A 21,253-nucleotide genomic window follows, 5' to 3' on the forward strand; every position below is an offset into this window, starting at 1 on the left:
CAACCTGGGCTAGAGTGAGACCCTACCTCAAAGAAAGAAAGAAAGAAAGAAAGAAAGAAAGAAAGAAAGAAAGAAAGAAAGAAAGAAAGAAAGAAAGAAAGAAAGAAAGAAAGGGAGAGAGGGCTGGAGCAATCAAGCACTTGGTAGTTAAGGCATTTGCCTATGAAGCCTAAGGACACAGATTCAATTCCCCAGTACCAATGGTAGCACATTGTTTGCAGTGGCTAGAGGCATTGGAGTATCCATTCTATCTGCCTCTCTCTCTCTCTCTCCTCTCTCTCTCCCTCTCTCTCTTTTCTCTCTCTCAAATAAATAAGTAAAAATAAAATATTTTTTAAAAAGAAAGGAAGAAGCCAGGAGTGGTGGCATACACCTTTAGTCCCAGCACTCTAGAGGCAGAGGTAGGAGGAGTGCCATGAGTTTGAAGCCAACCTGTGACTACATAGTGAATTCCAGGTCAATCTGGGCTAGAGTGAGACCCTGCTTCAAAAAGCCAAGTGTAGGGGGGGATTAGTTTCTTAGATTATCCCTGAAAGAGTGGAAGTTTGAGCTGGCACTATGAGCTGACATGATGGTGTGTACTACCCCCAAATATTCCTATGTTGAAATCCTAACCCCAAAGTGATGGTATAAGGGAGTGAACTCCCTGGGAGGTTAGTGAGTCTGCAGGGTTGAGCTTTCATGAATGGGTAGTTCCCTTACAAAAAAAGCTTCATGGGCTGGAGAGATGGCTTAGCGGTTAAGCGCTTGCCTGTGAAGCCTAAGGACCCCAGTTCGAGGCTCAGTTCCCCAGGTCCCACGTTAGCCAGATGCACAAGGGGGCGCATGCATCTGGAGTTCATTTGCAGTGGCTGGAAGCCCTGGCATGCCCATTCTCTCTCTCTCCCTCTATCTGTCTTTCTCTCTGTGTCTGTCACTCTCAAATAAATAAATTTTTAAAAAAAGCTTCATAATGAAGATGTGGCATATTTACACAATGGAGTTCTACTCAGCAATGAAGAAAAATGAAGCTATGAAATTTGCAGGAAAATGGATAGATCTGGAAAGGATTATACTTAGTGAGGTCCAGGCCCAGAAAGCCAAATATTTCATGTTCTCTCTCATGTGGATCCTAGCTACAAATGATTGGAAATAATTGGACTTTTGTCTGAGTAGGAAGAAAACTCAGTAGCAGAGGCCAGTAAGCTAGAAAGGAGATATAAAGGAAATGGAAAGGGAGGGAGGGGGGACTTAATAGGATGGTATTGTATATATGTAAGTAGAAGAGCAGATTAATGGGGATGAAAAGGCCTAAGTGAGGTCAGGGGCAGAGATTGAGTAAAGGAAACGTGTAGGAAGAGCTAATCAAAATCCAAGAGGAGAGTTTCCATCCATCTTTGCCTCTAGGCCTATAACTAGATGGAAGGCTATGCAGGCCTCTAAAGGTGACATAAAAAGTGTGACAAAAGAGGAGCATGGATTGAAGACCAGCATGGACTGAAGACCAGCATCAACTGAAGATCTGTGTGGATCAAAACCCATCAGCTCCTCAGGAAGCCTCCAGGCCCTCCAGCACCATCTGCAGTGCCAGGTTGGGACTTCTGAGGCATCTGGCCATGTGGACTGAGCAGCTACCAGATTCTGTGATTCTCTGGCCTGCAACTGCTATTGGATTACCATAAACTAATCCAATAAATTTCCTTTTTTAAAATAATTCATTCTAGCAGATCTGTTTTGCTAGAGAACCTTGACTAGTACAGACCTGGAAGAGATCCAGTCCCCAGACAGCCTGTCTAGTGCTGGAACATGCTACTAGAGCTACTGTGGGAAAGTGGCCAACAACAGTGTGAGCAAGCAGGGGTCTAAGCTGCCCAGAAGCAACCAGCCTGACAAGAAGTACACACCAATGCAGTGGTAACTAAGTCCCAGGTGAAACCACAGAGGAATTGGAGAGACAAGCAAGAATGCTGCTTCCATGGTGAGCCTGACAATCAGAACCAGGGTGAGGGAGACAGACGCTGAGGATACTCAACACCTACCCAAAGCAGAGATCCAGAAGCTACTAAGAGCTCATCACTGAAGTAGACTTAAACCTCATCGACCATGGCTCAGGGAATTTTGTGGAAGTGGGGTCAGAAAGATTGTAAGAGCCACAGGTTGGGTTGCAATACCCAGAGACATTGTCTCCCCCCAATAACTGACCGCTGATCCCACAACATATAACCCACAACCCCATGAGGAATGCCAGTAACCCCATTGAAGAGGGTCCCCAGTTGAATTGGGGCAGGGAGTGGGGAAGAGATGGTACCAACACATGATGCATCCATACAAAGTATGTTCTAAATAAAATAAAATAAAATGAGAAGTTGGGATATACAAAAAAAAAAAAATCCAAGAGGATATAAATAAGTCATACGGAAACCTACTTTTATGGACAATGGACATACAAGAGCCATAGATTGTTACTAGAAAAGTTTCAGTGCCAGAGATGAGTTGTTGACTTTTTTTTTTTTTTAGTATTTTATTTTTATTTTATTTCAGTGAGTTGTTGGCCAGGGAGGTCCTTGATGCTCCCAAAACATTACAGGCCATTGCCAAGGCCCTTGGTTTCCCACTAGGAATAGATGGTAAGACCCTATTGCTAATGACTCCACATACTTGGGCTGCAAAATCACTGAGAAATCCTGCTGGAACTGAGATATAAACCTCCTCCATGTAGACCAGCTGACAGAAAGCTGTAAAAAGCCACACTGCATGCAGTTCAATGGGAGAGAGAAAAATCACCAGTGAAGATACCCATCAGTGGACACTACAAGTCTTATATTTGGCCAGCCAGGCCAAATGAGCCGACAGGTGCAATAGTGGCACGTCTGTTATGGGGAAAACCAATGGTCCTCTAATATTTTTTTAAATTATTATTTTTTATTTTTTTATTTAAGAGTAACAGACAGAGAGAGAAAGAGGCAGAGAGAGAGCGAGAGAGAATATGGGTGTGTGTCAGGGCCTCCAGCCACTGCAAAAGAACTCCAGATGTGTGCACCCCCATGTGCATCTGGCTAACATGGGTCCTGGGGAATCGAGCCTCAAAGTGGGGTCTTTAGGCTTCAGAGGCAAGCGCTTAACTGGTAAGCCATCTCTCCAGCCCCAACAGCCCTCTAATTTGACTGGAGGCCTGCTCCGCGGGAGGGAATATATCCCTGATACTGAAAACCTACAACAGGGGTAGTCATGAGCCCTAGTGGTATAACGTCTGCTGCTGTCTGGCTAAATGTACATACTATATTTATTAAACTGCCCAGTAAGCACTTCTCTTAATGTTCATACCCTTATATTAATGCTACTCTCACTTTTGGTAAAGAATCTCAGATGGCAGTGACCTTGGGATGACTCCAAAGGCATCATGATGCTGCAAAGAAGTGACAGGAAGTGCTTAGTACTGCAATATCTCTATCACACATTCCAAGGCTCAGGATCTATGAGGAAGAGGTGGCAGAAAGAATGTAAGAGCCAAAGAAAGGGTATGACTCCTTAAAACATGCTCCTCCAGACACAAAATGGCCTAGATATCCATTACCTCACAGTGCCTGATATTACCTATACAAGACCATCATAATAAGAGGAAAAGATCATGACATCAAAATAAAAGGGAGACTGATTGATAAGGGGAGGGGATATGATAGAGAATGGAGTCTCAAAGGGGAAAGTGGGGGTAGGGAGGGAATTACCATGGGATATTGTTTACAATCATGGAAGTTGTCAATAAAAATAAATAAATAAAATACTAAAAAAAAAAAAAAAAAAAAAAGCCAGGTGTGCCAATGCAGGCCTTTAATCCCAGCACTTGGGAGGCAGGGGTAGAAGATCAATTTGGAGAAAAAATAAAAGGTTTCAGAGGGCTTCTGATCCACTTTGAAACTTGAGGACATGGAAGGAGGGTGCCAGCTGTCTGGAAGTACACCTCCACGAGATGCTAAACCAGGCTGTGCCTTGATCTTGGAACTCCCAGTCTCCAGAACCATAGAAATAAATATTTGGTTTCATTTCTTCAAGGTAGGCTATTACTCTGTCCCAAGCTGATTTGAAATTCACTCAGCAGCTCTAGGCTGGCCACAATCCTCCTATGTCAGCCTCCCTGAAGCTAGTATTAAAGACACGGGCTACCATGCCTAGATTTTTTCTGTTGTTTATAAGCTGCCTAGTCTATGGTATTTTATTATAGCATCCTGAGCAGATTAAGATATCTGGCAGAGTCCAGGACAATTTGATGGGAATGAGTAGGGGAAGGAGAGAATAGAGCTGCTCAGACACACAGGCTTGCAAGTTATAGGGTGGGGCAGCACCCCTCTAAGGAGCACGTGACCTATTGCCAGATGAGTGCCAAGACAGGCACTTTGCAGCCTATACCTATTTTTCTCAGGTGGATATTGGGAGAGGTCAGAAAGGTGTGATGTTTCTCTCTCTTTATATTTTATTTATTTGCAAGCAGAGAGGAGAGACAGAGAGAATGGGCACACCAGGACCTCCACCTGCTGAAAATGAACTCCAGATGCATGCATCACTGTGTGCATCTGGCTTCCATGGGTCCTGGGAAATCAAACCTGGGTCGTTAGGCTTTGCAAGCAAGCCTGTCAACCACTAAGCCATCTCTCCAGCCCTTGACGCTTCTCTTTAATAGCTGAGGACACTGAGACTTCCTCCTGTGGGAAATAGGTGGCCCAGACCCAGAACTTCTGCAGTAGGGTCAGCAACCAGAGCAGCATCCTTCTAGAGCACAATCTCCAAGCGCAGAGAAAGACAAAGCCAGAAGGCGTTCAGTAAAAGCGGCAATTAGCCAGGGTTCCAGCAGTTCTGAGTCAACCTTAAGAAGTCTGAACAGCACCTAGCAGAACTTGCCTGACACTCCTCCAAGAAATTGGGAGATGATAGCAGGCCAGAAGACACAGAGCCTGGAAGGCAGCTCCTGGATTGAGCTGTGCCTGAAGCCAACCCTGATTCCCACAGCAGCTCAGGAAAATGAACCACAGTGAGTTTCAGAGGGGGTTTGTTTTGTTTTGTTTGGACTAGTTGGGATTCCGCTTGCCTGCCTCTCTTTCTTTCTTTCTTTCTTTCTTTCTTTCTTTCTTTCTTTCTTTCTTTCTTTCTTTCTTTCTCTCTCTCTCTCTTTCTTTCTTTCTGTTTCTGTTTCTGTTTCTGTTTCTGTTTCTGTTTTTGTTTTTGATTTTGTTTTGTTTTTTGAGGTAGGGTTTTGCTGTAGCCCAGGCTGACCTGGAATTCACTCTGTAGTCTCAGGGTGGCCTCGAACTCAAGGTGATCCTCCTACTTCTGCCTCCTGTGTGCTGGGATTAAAGGTAGGTATGCGCCACCACACACCTGGTTTTCAGGTTTCTTTTGCTTGTAAACAGAAGTCTAACTTGTATAGTACCCTTGAGGTACTTATTCTGTAAAATAGCAGAGCCAGTTGCTAGTGTAAATCAGAAAGTTTCTTGTTAGCCACAATCACATTGCTGAAGGTTCTGTGGTCATAGCTGGATGTAGTTCAGTGGTAGAGTTCTCATGTAGCATACATGAGGTCCTGTGCTGGACGCCCAGCACCACACATACCAAAAACTTCAATGTCAGAAATATGAGCTGGGTGTGGTGGCACAAACCTTTAATATCAGCACTCAGGAGGTAGAGGTAGAAGGATCGCCATGAGTTTGAGTCTGCCCTGAGACTACATAGTGAATTCCAGGTCAGGCTGAGCTAGACTGAGACCCTACCTCGAAAAAAAGAAAGAAAGAAGGAAGGAAGGAAGGAAAGAAAGAAATGTTCAATGAGAGCTGGAGAGATGGCTCAGCAGTTAAGGGCACTTGCTTGCAAAGCCTGATGGCCCAGGTTCGATTCCCCAGTCCCCATGTATGCACAAAGTGGTGCATGCATCTGGAGTTTGTTTGCAGGAGGTCCTTGCATGCCTATTTCCTCTCTCTCTTCATGAAAATAAAGACAGGAAAAGAAAGAAAGAAAGAGAGAGAGAGAGAGAGAGAAAGGAAGGAAAGAAGGGAGGAAGGAAGGAAGGGAGGGAGGGAAAAAGAAAGAAAGGGGGAGGGAAGGAGGGAGGGAGGGAAGATTTAATGACTCCCATTGTTCAAATTACATAAAAACTGTTTGCCTTAACTTTTCAGCCCTACAGCCTCCTGGGTCTTCTCTCTCAAGCCCTGCTTATTCTCCTCTCCTTCATGCATCTAATCTGCCAGCCAATCCCACATAATATTGTCCCAAACATATCCTGTATTTTCCAGCCACCATGTGTCTTCTCCATCTGGGAATTTCCTCTTCTACCTTATTGCTGCCTGGCAAAATATTATCTTTCTAGAATTTTTAATACAATATATATAAATATCAGACATATACATATATACACAAATTTGGAGAAAATACTTCCAAAAGACTAGGCATAAATAGCCTCCAAATCTGGGTTTCTAATTCCATTCTCCAGTGTGAATGTGAAACAGCCCCTCAGGAAAAAAAAAAAAAAAAAAAAAGGCTGAGTCCAGAATTGAGGCAGGAAATACACAAGAAGAATCTGGAACATCTGACAGAGTCAGAAAGTAAGGGAGTGAGAAGAGCATGTGGCACAGCCATGGAGTTTGTACGCAGCATCCATGAGGACCATGGGTTTGATCCTGGACACCAGAAAAAGAAGAAGAAGAAAGAACTAAAAACAAAAGGTAATAATTATTGGAATATGTCAAAGGAAAACAGTAACCAACTGAAAGAATTCCAAATGTGTAAAACTGTAAGAGTTTAGAGCCGGGTGTGGTGGTGCACACCTTTAATCCCAGCACTTGGGAGACAGCGGTAGGAGGATTGCTGTGAGTTTGAGGCCAGCCTAAGACTCCATAATGAATTCCAGGTCAGCCTGGACTAGAATGAAACCCTACCTCGAAAAACCAAAAAAAAAAAAAAAAAAAGAGTTTAAAAGACTAATAGAATAGATTGGATTTGGATTATAATTCAAAGTTTAAAACACATATCTGTGGGTAAGAAGAATAAAGTTGGAGAAGTCGTATGCTCTGATGTCAGAATCATTATACAACTACTTAAACCATGGTAAAATGGTGCAGGTGTAAGGATAGACATATACATCAAGGTAGATAATCAAGAGTGTGAAATAAAATCTAACACTTGCAGGCAATTGACTTCCAACAACCATGTCAAGACAAGTGAATCAATAAGTGACTGGGACACAGGGTTATCCACATATAAAAGCCGACTCATACACCACATACAAAATTTAATTCAAATAGGTCAAAGGCCTAAATTTGAGGACTAATACTATAAAACACGTAGAAGGAGCCAAGAAGAATAAGACTTCATGACACATACCTACAAATCCCAGTGCTTAGGCAGTGAAGATGGGAGGATCGAGTGTTCAAGGCCAGTCCCAACTACATAGTGAGTTTAAGGCCAGCCTGAGTTACAAGAGTCATTACCTCAAAGGGGGTACTGGAGTGCCTCAGAGGTTAAAGGTGCTTGCTTACAAAATCTGATTGTCTGGGTGCAATTCCACAGTACCTACCTATTCAGAGGAACAAAGTGGTGCCTGTGTTTGAAGTTCATTTGTAGTACCTCGGCTTGCCCATATTATCCTCTCAAACAAATAAATTAAATATTTTTTTTTAAACAAAACAGGAACCGGGCATGTGGCACACACTTTTAATTCCAGAATTCAGAAGGCAGAGGTAGCAGGATTGCCATGAGTTTAAGACCACTCTGAGAGTACATAGTTAATTTCAGGTCAGCCTGGATCAGACTGAGACCCTACCTTGGGGGAACAGCCACAACTGGAAAGATGGCTCAGTGGTTAAAAGCACTTGCTTACAAAGCCTAATAGCCCGAGTTCAATTCTCAGTACCCATGTAAAGCCAGATGCACAAAGTGTCATGTGTATCCAGGGTTCACTGGCAGTGGCAGGAGGCCTTGGCACACCCATGCTCTGTTGGATCTCTCTCGCTGTAAATAAATTGATAATTTTTTATTTATTTGAGAGAGGCAGAAAGAAGAGAGGAGAGAGAATAGGCACACCAGGGCCTCCAGCCACTGAAAACAAACTCCAGATGCATGCGCCCCCTTGTGTATCTGGCCAACGTGGTCCTGGGGAATCAAGCCTCGAACCAGGGTCCTTAGGCTTCACAGGCAAGCATTTAACCACTAAGCCATCTCTCCAGCCCTGTTTGTTTGTTTTTTCAAGGTAAGGTCTCTCTCTAGACCAAGGTGACCTGGAATTCACTATGTAGTCTCAGGGTGGCCTTGAATTCACAGTGATCCTCCTACCTCTGCCTCCCGAGTGCTGGGATTAAAGGCGTGCACCATCACGCCTGGTATTAAAAATATTTTATTGGGCTGGAGGGATGGCTTAGCAGTTAAGGTGTTTGCCTACAAAGCCAAGACCCAGGTTCAATTCCCCAGGACCCACATTAACCAGATGCACAAGGCAGCGCACGTATCTGGAGTTCCTTTGCAGTGGCTGGAGGCCCTGGCTCACCCATTCTCTCTCTCTCCCTCCTTCTCTGTCAAATAAATAAGTAAAAATAAATAAATATTTTAAAAATATTTTATTTATTTATTTGAGAGAAAGAGAGAGAGAATGGTCACACTAGCACCTTTAGTCACTGCAAAGGAACTCCAGGTGTATGTGCCACCTTATGCATCTGGCTTTCGTGGGCACTGGGGAATTGAACCTGCGTCGTTAGGCTTCACAGGCAAATGTCTTAACTGCTAAGTCATCTCTCCAGCCCTTAAAAAGTTTTAAAAATTTTAAACTTGCTGGGCATGGTGGCGCACACCTTTAATCCCAGAATTTGGGAAGCAGAAGTAGGAGGATCGCTTATGAGTTCAAGGCCACTCTGAGTCTACATAGTGAATTTCAGGTCAGCCTGAGCTAGGAGTTAAACCCTACCTTGATAACCTGTATATATATGTATACACACACACACACACACACACACACACACACACACACACACACACGATACTAATACTAATAATAAAATGTTGTGCTGCAAAGGATAGCAGCAATAAAGAAAAAAGATGAAGTCATAGCTCAGAATTGCTTTCCACACATTGGCCAAAGCAGTGGAGATGATGGCTGGCACATGCCAAATAAGTGGTGCCCAGTGTTTGTCCTTGAGCTGCTCAAGCTGAACTGGAAGACACCACTGTTGTCAAAGAACAGCCCAGCTTCGCTGGGTTGGTTTGAAGTTTGTTTCATCCACAGTTGTGAGTATCTTTTGGAAAGTTGGCTTGTCTCATCATACCCACAGCTAGGACCTTTTCTGTGTAACTTCAATTTGTGCTTGTTTGACCTGAACTAAAGGAGAATGTCTTTGATCACTAGAGTTTGTCAGTGTGAGGTTCTTCAAGCGTTTTCACTTCATACTATTAAAACAACTCATATTAGAGACCCTTTCCACATGAAGGGTTTATAGTTAAAATGTTACATATATTTTACTGTTTATAATAAAAATTATCTATATAAAAGAAACAAGATAAAGCCAGGCAAAGCAGCCCACACCTGTAGTATGAGGAGGCTGAAGTAGGAGAATGGCCTGAGTTCAGGAATTCAAGGTCAACCTAAGCAACAGATTAAGACCTTCTCTCAACAATAAAAATAGGACTGAAGAGATGGCTCAGTGGTTAAGGCACTTGCCTGTGAAGGCTAAGGTCCTTGGTTCGATTAGCCAATTCCCACATAAGCCAGGTACATAAGGTGATGTATGCATCTACTGTTCATTTGCAGTGGCTAGAGGCTCTGGCATGCCCTATCTATCTATCTATCTGTCTAAGTATCTACATATATCTGCCTTTCTCTCTCTCTCTCATTCAAATAAATAAAAAATACTTTTAAAAAATAGAGATTGGAAGCCAGGCATGGTGGTGCATGCCTTTAATCCCAGCACTCAGGAGGCAAAGGTAGGAGGTTCACTCAGAATCCTAGGCCACCCTGAGACTACATAATGAATTCCAGGTCAGCCTGACCTAGAGTGAGATGCTACCTCCAAAAGCAAAAAAAAAAAAAAAAAAAAAGGGCAGGGGGACTGGATAGGTGTCTCAGTTGTTAAGGTACTTTCCTACAAAGCTTAATGACCCAGGTCTGATTCCCCAGTACCCATGTAAATAAATTAAAAAATAAAATAAAAATAGGGCTGAAGAGATTTCTCAGTGGTTAACGCCTCTGCTTGCAAAGCCTAAGGACCTGAGATCTATTCCCCAGTGCCCATGTAAAGCCAAATGCACTAAGTGGCACATGCATCTGGAGTTCATTTGCAGTGACAAGTAGCTCTGGTGCCCATGGCTCACCCTGGGTATCAGAAGGGCTGCAGGTGGGCGGGATTCCTCACTGCATTGATTTGACTTGCGAATCAAGCTGGGCATGGTGGCACAAGCCTTTAATCCCAGCAGTCAGTAGGCAGAGTTAGGAGGACTGCCATGAGTTCGAGGCCACCCTGAAACTACAGCCTGGGCTAGTGTGAGGCATTATCTTGGAGGAAAAATAAGATATACATTCTATGTCTGCCTCTTTCTCTCTCAAATAATAAATAAAAGTAAAAGCTGCCAGCCAGGCAAGGTGGCCCATACCTGCCTTTAATCCCAGCACCCAGGAAGCTGAGGTGGGAGGATCATCTTGAGAGGCCAGCTTGACCACAGAGGGAATTCCAGGTCAACCTGGGCTACAGCAAGATGAAACAACCAAAAAATAAAAATAAATAAGTAGGGGCTAAGGAAATGGCTCAGCAGCTAAAGGTGCTTGCTTGCAAAGCCTTCCAGCCAGGGTTCAATTACCTAGTCCCCAAGTAAAGCCAGATGCACAGAGTGGCACATGTGTCTGAAGTTCTTCTGGGGCAGCAAGAGGCCCTAGCAAGCCCACCCCTCTTTCTCTCAAGTAAATAAAATTAAAGCAAATTATAATCCAAACTTAGAACAGAATACTCTATTGCCAGTAAAAAGAGCACTGCCAGGGCACCCTGTACCCTTTTTTGCCAACTCACACAACTCTGGCTGATGGGGGCATGAGCCTTGGTCTCTAAGCCCTCGTATTAGAAACTGGGCAAAGCCAAGCACTAGCCTTCCAATCTAACACGAATGCCAAAAATTCACACACAGATGAGCTCATGGCTCCAGTCCAATTCTAATTTAGCTCTTGGTGCTTTGCAGAGTTCGAAGAAGCCAAAGGAAGTGGCTGCTCTGAAAGGGTAAATGGACATTGGCTGTTTTGCTGCCCAGTGACCATTCTTCACCCTCCTTCTGTTTGGATGAAGCTTGACCTAGCCCCAACCCCATGGATAGACTCATAACCTAGAGTGGCCAATCAGAGCACCCCACTACCCTGGAAACAGTGATTGGCTCAGGAATGGACAAGTGACCCAGGACAAGCCAATGACCTCATGCCTGCAAGGGGCTAGACTCGGAACTATAAACTCTCTTGAGGTGGAGCTGTTGATGTGAAGGTTTTTGGCAGCTACTGATGTCCACCTAGTAAGCACAGGGACTAAAACTGTAACAGAGGAAAGCTGGAAGGAAGGAAGGCCATTATTTGGTGGTCTTATTTTTGCATTATTTGTGTCCAAAACATGAAGCCTCCTGGAGCTTGCAGCCATGTAAGCCATAAATCCCCTTTTCTTTCAAGACACTTGGAGTTTTCTTTCTTTTTTTTCCTGATGATTTTTCAAGGTAGGACCTTGCTCTATCCCAGGCTGACCTGGAATTCACTCTGTAGTCTCAGGGTGGCCTCAAACTCACAACGATCCTCCTACCTCAGCCTCCCGAGTGCTGGGATCCAGAGCACGCCACCACTTGGAGTGGTTTTTTTTTTAAGTGAAAGAATTTTTTTGTTTGTTTGTTTGTTTTGGTTTTTGAGGTAGGGTTTCACTCTGGCCCAGGCTGACCTGGAATTCACTCTGTAGTCTCAGGGTGGCCTCGAACTCACAGCAGTCCTTCTACCTCTGACTCCCGAGTGCTGGGATTAAAGGCGTCACCATGCCCGGCTAAGTGAAAGAATCTTGACTCATCAGAGAGAAAAGACTGACTGTGATGTCCTTCTGGGCCAAGTTACCCAATTCTGAAACACCACATGGGCTCTCAGGGGTAGCTTGCCTTTGAAGGTATTCCCTGCAGAACCTGACCACTAGGGTCACATCCTAAGGACCTTCTAGAAAGATGGACTTGATCTGAGTGCAAGTAGGATCCAAAATACAATTAAGACACTAAAAAGGATTCTTCTACCATCAGGTCCAGCCCAAGATCCAACCCAGCCAGGCTGCCAGGGGGAAGGTGGGGCAAGGAAGGCACTGTAGCTAAACCCTATCTATCCCTTAAAACTTTTTTCTGCAGTGGAGCCAGAGAACTTCATAAGCCTGGGTGTACCTCTCTTTTAGAATACTAAGTAACTGCTCCCCCTCCCCACACAGCCAGACACCAGGTTTTTAAATATTAATTCTGGGGCTGGAGAGATGGCTTAGTGGTTAAGGTGGTTGCCTACAAAGCCAAAGGACCCAGGTTTGACTCTCTAAGACCCGCGTAAGCCAGATGCACTAGGTGGCACACCTGTCTCGAGTTTGTCTGCATCAGCCAAAAGCCCTGCCATGCACTTTCTCTCACCATCTGCCTTTCTCCCTTCTTTCTGTCTCTCGAGCAAGTAAAATAAAATAAAGTCAAATATTAATACTAAAGTTTATATGATTTATATATTGGAGTTTCACTTTAAGATGGTTCCACGGATAAACAGTAAACTTGGAAGCAATTTGACACCCTCTTGCTCTAACAATGTGAACTTGAATGTGTGGCCAGGTTGGCGGTGGTGAAGAAAAGCAGAGGAGGAGTTAAGCCCCCAAACAAGACCTAGATTCATATCGTGACTTGCCACATGCTTGCTGTGTAACCTTCAGTAGTCATTTTCCCTCTCGGGCCCTAGGTTTTGTCATCTGTAAAAATGGGGGTGCTCTGAGGATTACTGTGAATAGTAACCGAATCAACACAGTACCTGGATTCTGATTACTGCATAACATAGGAAGGACTCTGAAAGTCGCTGTTATTGATAGCATTACTATTGCTTGTATTCTGGCTTCTGAATACACCTGCTGTGTATGTGAGGGGCGGAAGATGGTTTTTAGAGGCCTCCCCGCCCGAGATGGGCTGAGCAGGATGCCCTGTGTTCTAAGTCCCGTCACACAGGGGCTAGGAACCTCGCAGCCTTAGGCATTTAGACACCAGAATGCCGGGGCATGGGTTCCAGCCCTGCCCCGGTGACTCCCTCTCGCCTGCGGTACCTCTGAAAACCGTCGCAGCCTGCGGTACGGTAATCCAACACTGCAGGCTCTGGCTTCCCAGCCCCCAGGGACTGCGGTGAGGGGAGAGACATGGACTGTCCACTCCAGAATCCTTTGACCTTCCCTCACCTCCTATGCGGTCCGCAAAGTGCCCACCCAGGGGTACCAGTGCTGATGAACCGAAACATCTCTGAAAAGGACGGGGCTTGTGCCCTGTTGGGTCCATGGTTCACCCTGGGCATCCGAAGGGCTGGAGGTGGGCGAGGAGCCCTCACTGCCCTAAAGGGAAAGGATGTGGGAGTGAAGGCAGGAGGACCCCAACCTCAAGCCCGTGAAGAGGCCTGGGGACTCCTCCAAACTCCGAGTCACCTCCAGAGACTTGCTCCTCTTTGATCTTGAAGTTCTCCCCGCCTGAGCAGCTGGCTGCCCTTACGCCCCCTCCACCCCCGGAGCAATGCGGGCGGGGGGAGGACGAGGAAGACCCAGACCCCGGGGTCCAGCTCCCTGGTGACGCTGGGGCACGGGGGTCTTTGATCTGTCCTCCAGGTTCCGCAATCTCTCCGCTCGGGAAGAAACTTTGGGCCAGCGCCCCCGCTGCTTGCCCGCCGCCCACTCACCAGCGCACCAGCTGCCAGCGCTTCTCCCCCGGCGCCCGCTGGCCCGCCATGCCTGCCCGGCCCGCCGCTCCGCCCAGGCCGCTCCGGCTGCCGCAGGGCCCGCGGCGAGCGAGCGCCGGCAGTCACGGTCGCGGTCGCGGGGGGCGGCGCGAGGCGGCTGGGGCCCGAGCCCGGGCGGTGCCGACCCCGCGGCGCGCCCCGCCCCGGAGCTCTCCCCGCAGACCGTCACCTCCTGCGGGCCGGTGCCGCCCTCTCACCGCACCCGGAGTCCGGCTCTCCCAGCCCTACTGAGACAAATGCCCTCGCTGAGTGAAGATAAGTTTCATTCAAGACCACCGCGCCTTGCTCCCTTAAAACTATTGCTCCTACCTACCCAGAAAGTTAGGCATAAAGAATTTAAACTACCCTAAGTGTCTAAAATAAAAGCGAATGTGCCCCACAAGTTATTACATGGCTGTAATTAAAACAGTTTGGCCTTAGTCTAGGACCAGGTCCACCCAAGCAAACAACCAACCTCCCATCCACCCGAAAATCTGTTGGCTCCAGGAGAAGGGCAGACACCAGCCTCATGGGCAGGTTCATGGACACAAACGTCCCAAATTGAAGTAAGGAGCCAAGTCCGGAATGTTTAGAAAATCCCAGCATTTAGGAAGCTGAGGTAGAAGGATCAAGGCCATCCTCAGCTACATGAGTACCTGTCTCAAAACAAACACCCTGGGGCCGGAGAGATGACTCAGTGGTTAAAGGCTCTTGCTTGCAAAGCCTGATGGCAATGTTCCATTCCCCAGTATCCAAGAAAAGCCCGAAGAACAAGGTAGTGCATGCATCTGAAGGTCATCTGCGGTGGCAAAAGGCTCTGACATGTCCATTCCTTCCCCCCTCTCTGTTTGCAGATAAATAAATAAAACTACAGGACTGGAGAGATGGATCAGCAGTTAAGGCACTTGCCTGCAATGCCTAAGGACTGGAGTGCAATTCCCCAGTTCCCATATAAAGTCAGATGCACAGTCCATTTGAAGTAGCTAGAAGCCCTGGTACACCCATTCATATTATCTCTCTCCCCCTCCCTCCTTGCAAATAAATAAATATAATATAAATAAATAAAAATATAACTTTTGATTTTTTATTTATTTGAGAGCAACAGAGAGAAAGAGGCAGATAGAGAGAAGGAGAGAGAGAATAGGCACACCAGGGCCTCTGGCCACTGCACATGAACTCCAGACGCGTGCGCCCCCTTGTGCATCTGGCCTAAGTGGGTCCTGGGGAATAGACCCTCAAACTGGGGTCTTTAGGCTTCACAGGCAAGCGCTTAACCACTAAGCCATCTCTCCAGCCCAAAACTGTAACTTTTGTTTGTTTTTCAAGGTAGGATCTAGCTCTAGCCCAGGCTGACCTGGAGTTCAATGTGTAATCTCAAACTGACCTCAAAACTCATAGTAAGAGCCGGGCGTGGTGGCGCACGCCTTTAATCCCAGCACTCGGGAAGCAGTTAGGAGGATCGCCATGAGTTCGAGGCCACCCTGAGACTACATAGTGAATTCCAGGTCAGCCTGAGCCAGAGTGAGACCCTACCTCGAAAAACCAAAAAAAAAAAAAAAAAAAAAAAAACTCATAGTAAGAGGCTGGAGAGATGGCTAAACAGTCCTGCAAAGCTAAAGGACCCAGGTTTGACTCCCCAGGACCCACATAAGCCAGATGCACAAGGGGGCGCAGGTATCTGGAGTTCCTTTGCAGTGGCTGGAGGCCCTGGCATACCCATTCTCCCTCTCTCTCTACCTGCCTATTTCTGTATTTCTTTCTCAAATAAATAAATTAAATTAAAATATATTTAAAATAAAACATTTAAAACTCACAGTGATCCTCCTACCCCTGCCTCCTGAGTGCTGGGATTACAGGCGTGCACCACCATAGCTGGCCCTAGAACCTTTGCCACCACTTGCAGTGAGCTCCACTAGACAGTCTCCTCTCCCCGGCAATTGAAGACTGATTTTATAACCTTGGGGTGGGTGAATTTTGTAACTTTCTTGAGCTTCTTGAGGCTTCCTTAGCTTGTCAACTGTTAGAAGCCTCCCTCCAGAAGGGAATGGTTCAATTTGGAGGAAAGAGTTACACAACATATAGAAACATGAAAAATAAAGTTGTTCTTTTTGCTGTTGTTGTTTGAGGTAGGGTCTTTCTCTAGTATAGGTTGACTTGAAATTCACTATATAATCTCAGGGTGGCCTCAAACTCACAGAGATCCTCCTACCTCTGCCTCCTGAGTGCTGGAATTAAAGGTGTGTGCCTCCATATTCAACTCTGGGGGAAAAATTTTTGTTGCAACTTTTTAATAAAATATTTATTAGCATTCCTTTAATCCTAGCACTCAGGAGGCAGAGGTAGGAGGACTGCTGTAAATTCAATACCACTCTGTGACTATATAGTGAATTCCAGGTCAGCCAGGATTACAGTGAGACCCTACCTGGAAAAAAAAGTCAAAAAATTATTTACACTTGTGCACGTGTGGAGGGGGTGGGGTGCATGCATCACTTTGTGTCCGACTTTAAATGGGTGTTGGAGAATCCAACCTGGGTCCACAAGCATGCACTTTTAACCCTGAGCCACCTCCCCCAGCTTTGATACTTTTTCTTGTTTTCTAGATGGAATCTCGAGCCTAGAATTTTTTTCTTTCTTTTTTTAAAATCCAGACACTTGCACCACCATGTGCATCTGGCTTTATGTGGGTACTGGGGAATTGAACCTGGGTCCTTTGGCCTTGCAGGCAAGTGTCTTACCACTAAGCCATTTCTCTTTGTTTTATTTTGTTGAGGTAAGATTTTGCTCTAGCTCAGACTGATGTGGGATTCACTGTGTAATTTCAGGGTGGCCTCAAACTCTCAGCAATCCTCCTACCTCAGCCTTCTGAGTGCTGGGATTAAAGGTGTACACCACCACACTGGGCTTTTTTTTCCTTTAAAAAAAATATTTTGTAGGGCTGGAGAGATTGCTTAGCGGTTAAGCACTTGCCTGTGAAGCCTAAGGACCCTGGTTCGAGGCTCGATTCCCCAGGACCCACGTTAGCCAGATGCACAAGGGGCGCACGTGTCTGGAGTTCGTTTGCAGTGGCTGGAGGCCCTGGCGCACCCATTCTCTCCCTCTCTCTCTCTCTCTCTCTCTGTCTCTGTCTCTCTCAAATAAATAAATAAACAAAATAATTTTTAAAAATATTTTGTAGGGCTGGAGAGATGGCTTAGCAGTTAAGCACTTGCCTGTGAAGCCTAAGGACCCCGGTTCAAGGCTCCATTCCCCAGGACCCATGTTAGCCAGATGCACAAGGGGGCGCACGCGTCTGGAGTTGGTTTGTAGTGGCTGGAGGCCCTAGCACTCCCATTCTCTCTCTCTCTCTCTGCCTCTTCCTCTCTCTCTGTCTGTTGCTCTCAAATAAATAAATAAAAATGATAAACAAAAAAAATTAAAAAAATATTTTGTAAAGAAAAATGAAGTTATTAAATTTTCAGGAAAATGGATAGATCTGGAAAGGATTATACTAAGTGAGGTAATCCAGGCCCAGAAAACCAAGCATCTCATGTTCTCTCTCATATATGGATCCTAGTTACAAATGATTGGATTTCTGTGTGAGTAGGAAGAAAACTCAGTAGCAAAGGCCAGTAAACTAGGAAAAAAGATATAAAGGGAAGAGAAAGGAAGGGAGGGGATACTTAATAGGTTGGTATTGTATATATGCAAGTAGAAGAATAGATTAACAGGGGTGAAAAAGCCCAAAGTGAGGTCAGGGGAAGAGACTGAGTAAAGGAAAGGTAGAGGGAGGGCTAATCAAAATCTAAGAGGATATAAATACATCATATGGAAACCTATGTTTTTGGACAATGGAACACTCAGGAGCCATAGATTGGTGCTAGAAAGTTTTCAGTGCCAGGGATGGGATACCTTTCAGTGAGTTGTTGGCCAGGGAGGTCCCTGATGCCCCCAAAACATTATAAGCCATTGCTGAGGCCCTTCATTTCCCACCAGGAATAGATAGTAAGACCCTATTGCTGAAGACTCCACATACCTGGGCTGAAAGGCCACTGAGAAATCCTGCTGATAACCTCCTCCATGTAGACCAACTGACAGAAAGCTGGAAGAAGACATCCTACATGCAGTTCAATGGGAGAAAGAGATACCACCAGTGAATGTACTCAACAGTGGACACTGCAAGCCTTATAATTGGCCAGCCAGGCCAAATGAGCCAATGGGTGCAATAGTGGCATGGCTATCATGGTGGAAACCAACTGCCTTCTAATTGGACTGAAGGCCCACTCCATGGGAGGGAATACATCCCTGATACTGAAAACTTAAAACAGGAGTAGTCATGAGCCCTAGGAGTGTAACATCTGCTGATGTCTGGATAAATGTATATACTATGCTTATCAAACTGCCTGTTAAGTACTTCTCTTAATATGCATGCCCTTATATTAATGCTACTCTCACTTTGGGTAGAGAATCTTCTCTTTTCAGATGGCAGTGACCTTGGGACGACTCAGAAGGGATAATGGTGCTGGAAAGAAGTGACTGGAGTACTGAAATATCTTGATCACACCTTCCAAGGCTCAGAGTCTAATGCGGAAGAGGTGGCGGAAAGAATGTAAGAGCCAAAGGAAGGGTAGCTTACAACATGCTCCTCCAGACATAAAATGGCCTGCATATCCATGACCTCACAGTGCCTGACACTACCTACACAAGACCATCATAAGAGGAGGAAAAGATCATGACATCAAAATAAAAGAGCAAGCCGGGCGTGGTGGCGCACGCCTTTAATCCCAGCACTTGGGAGGCAGAGGTAGGAGGATTGCCATGAGTTCAAGGACACCCTGAGATGACAGAGTTAATTCCAGGTCAGCCTGGACCAGAGTGAGACCCTACCTTGAAAAACCAAAAAAAAAAAAAAGAGAGCAACTGATTGAGATGGGGAGGCACTGGAGCCCAGGCTGACTTGGAATTCACTAGGTAGTCTCAGGGTGGCCTCAAACTCACGGCAATCCTCCTAACTCTGCCTCCTGAGTGCTGGGATTAAAGGCGTGCACCACCATGCCTGGCTACCTTGGGGTATTTTTTATAATCATGGAAGATGTTAATAAAAATTGAGAAAAAAAATAAACCATATGGAAACCTACTTTTTTGGACAATGGAACAGTTAGGAGCCGTAGATTGTTGCTAGAAAATTTTCAATGCCAAGGTTGGGATATCTCCCAGTGAGTTGTTGGCCAGGGAGGTCCCTGATGCCCCCAAAACATTATAGTCACTGCTGAGGCCCTCGGTTTCCCACCAGGAATAGATGGTAAGACCCTATTGCTGAAGACTCCGCATACTTGGGCTGAAAGGCCACTGAGAAATCCTGCTGGAACTGAGCTGATAACCTCCTCCATGTAGACCAGCTGAGAGAAAGCTGGAAGAAGCCATTCTGCATGCAGTTCAATGGCACAGAGATAAATCACCAGTGAAGATACTCAACAGTGGACACTGTAAGCCTTATATTTGGACAGCAAGGCCAAATGAGCCAACGGGTGCAATAGTGGCACATCTGTCATGGGGGAAACCAACTGCCCTCTAATTTGACTGGAGGCCCGCTCCATGGGAAGGAATACATCCCTAATACTGAAAACTTAAAACAGGGATAGTCATGAGCCCTAGTGGGGTGTGGCTAAATGTATATACTATGCTTATCAAACTGCCAGTAAGCACTTCTCTTAATGTTCATACCCTTATATTAATGCTACTCTCACTTTGGGTAGAGAATCTTCTCTTTTCAGATGGCAGTGACCTTGGGATGACTCCAAAGGCATCATGGTGCTGCAAAGAAGTGACAGGAGTGCTTAGTACTGCAATATCTCTATCACATCTTCCAAGTCTCAGGGTCTAATACAGAAGAGATGGCAGAAAGAATGTAAGAGCCAAAGGAAGGGTAGGACTCCTTACAACATGCTTCCCCCAGACACAAAATGGCCTGGATATCCGTTACCTCACTGTGCCTGACACTACCTACACAAGACCATCATAAGAGGAGGAAAAGATCATGACATCAAAATAAAAGAGAGACTTATTGAGATGGGGAGGGGATATGATGAAGAATGGAGTTTCAAAGGGGAAAGTGGGGGGGGAGGATTACCATGGGATATTTTTTATAATCATGGAAGTTGTTAACAAAAAAAAAAAAAATGAAAAGAAAAAACATTTTATTTACTTATTTGAGAGAAAGAGGCTGGTAGAAAAAGAATGAGTGCACCAGGGCCTCTAACCCCTGCAAATGAACTCCAGACACATGCACCACTTTGTGCATCTGGCTTTATGTGAGTACTGGGGAATAGAACCCAGATTCTTGGGCTTCTCAGGCAAGATCCTAAACCATTGAGCAATCTCTCCAGCCCTGTATTTATTTTTATTTGAGGGGGGGAGAAACAGGAATATATATATAGAGAGAGGTTGTCAATAAAAAGTTTTCAAAGAAGAGTATTGCTATGTGTAGTACAGGCTGGCCTTGAGATCTTCCTGCCTTAGCCTCTGAGTGCTGGGATTATAACGTGCATCACCACACCCAGATCCCCATAAATCTCTAAGGCTTAAGTGGATTTGGGCAGTAGTAAATCAAAGCTTTAGCTGCTCTAGGAAGATCCCAAATCTCACTCACTCATTCAAGGGATTGAAGCAACGACTGTTTTACGTGTCTTTATAGGCAGTAAAGTTTACATTTTATTCAAATCTCACCCCATAGGAACTGGGACTTCTAGCTGTACTGTGGGTGGACCCTCCTCATCCTGTTTAGGAATTTTCTGGGAGAGGAACAGAAGGGCAGCCTGGTTCCACTTCCCATTTTCTTACTGTCTTTCCTAGACAGCTGAATTCCGAGGCTGTGAGTGTCTCCATCAGGGACAAGAGTTTGATGAACCACGTATATACCCCCCAGAGAGTGATGAAAGGCACAGTCTGTGTACATACATACATAGTATACAGCCTCTCTGAGCTCCTCCGATCTTACTAGCCCAGGCTGACCTGGAAATCACTATGCAGACTCAGGCTGGTCTTGAACTCACAGAAATCCTCCTACCTCTGCCTCCACAGTGCTGAGATTAAAGGCATGTGCCACCACACCAGGCTCCTTTCTCAAATAAATAAATAAATATTTTTAAAGGAGCAGGGTTAGGGAGATCACTCAGTGGTAAAAGGCACTTGCTTGCAAAGCCTACTGTCCCCAGTTCAATTCCCAAGTACCCACATAAAGTAAGATGCACAACATGTGGTACATGTGTCTGGAATCTATTTGCAGTGGCAAGAGGCCCTGGCATGCCCATACTCAGTTTGTCTGTCTGTCTCAGATGA

Source organism: Jaculus jaculus, chromosome 9, assembly GCF_020740685.1.
Source record: "Jaculus jaculus isolate mJacJac1 chromosome 9, mJacJac1.mat.Y.cur, whole genome shotgun sequence".
Lineage (NCBI taxonomy): Eukaryota > Metazoa > Chordata > Mammalia > Rodentia > Dipodidae > Jaculus > Jaculus jaculus.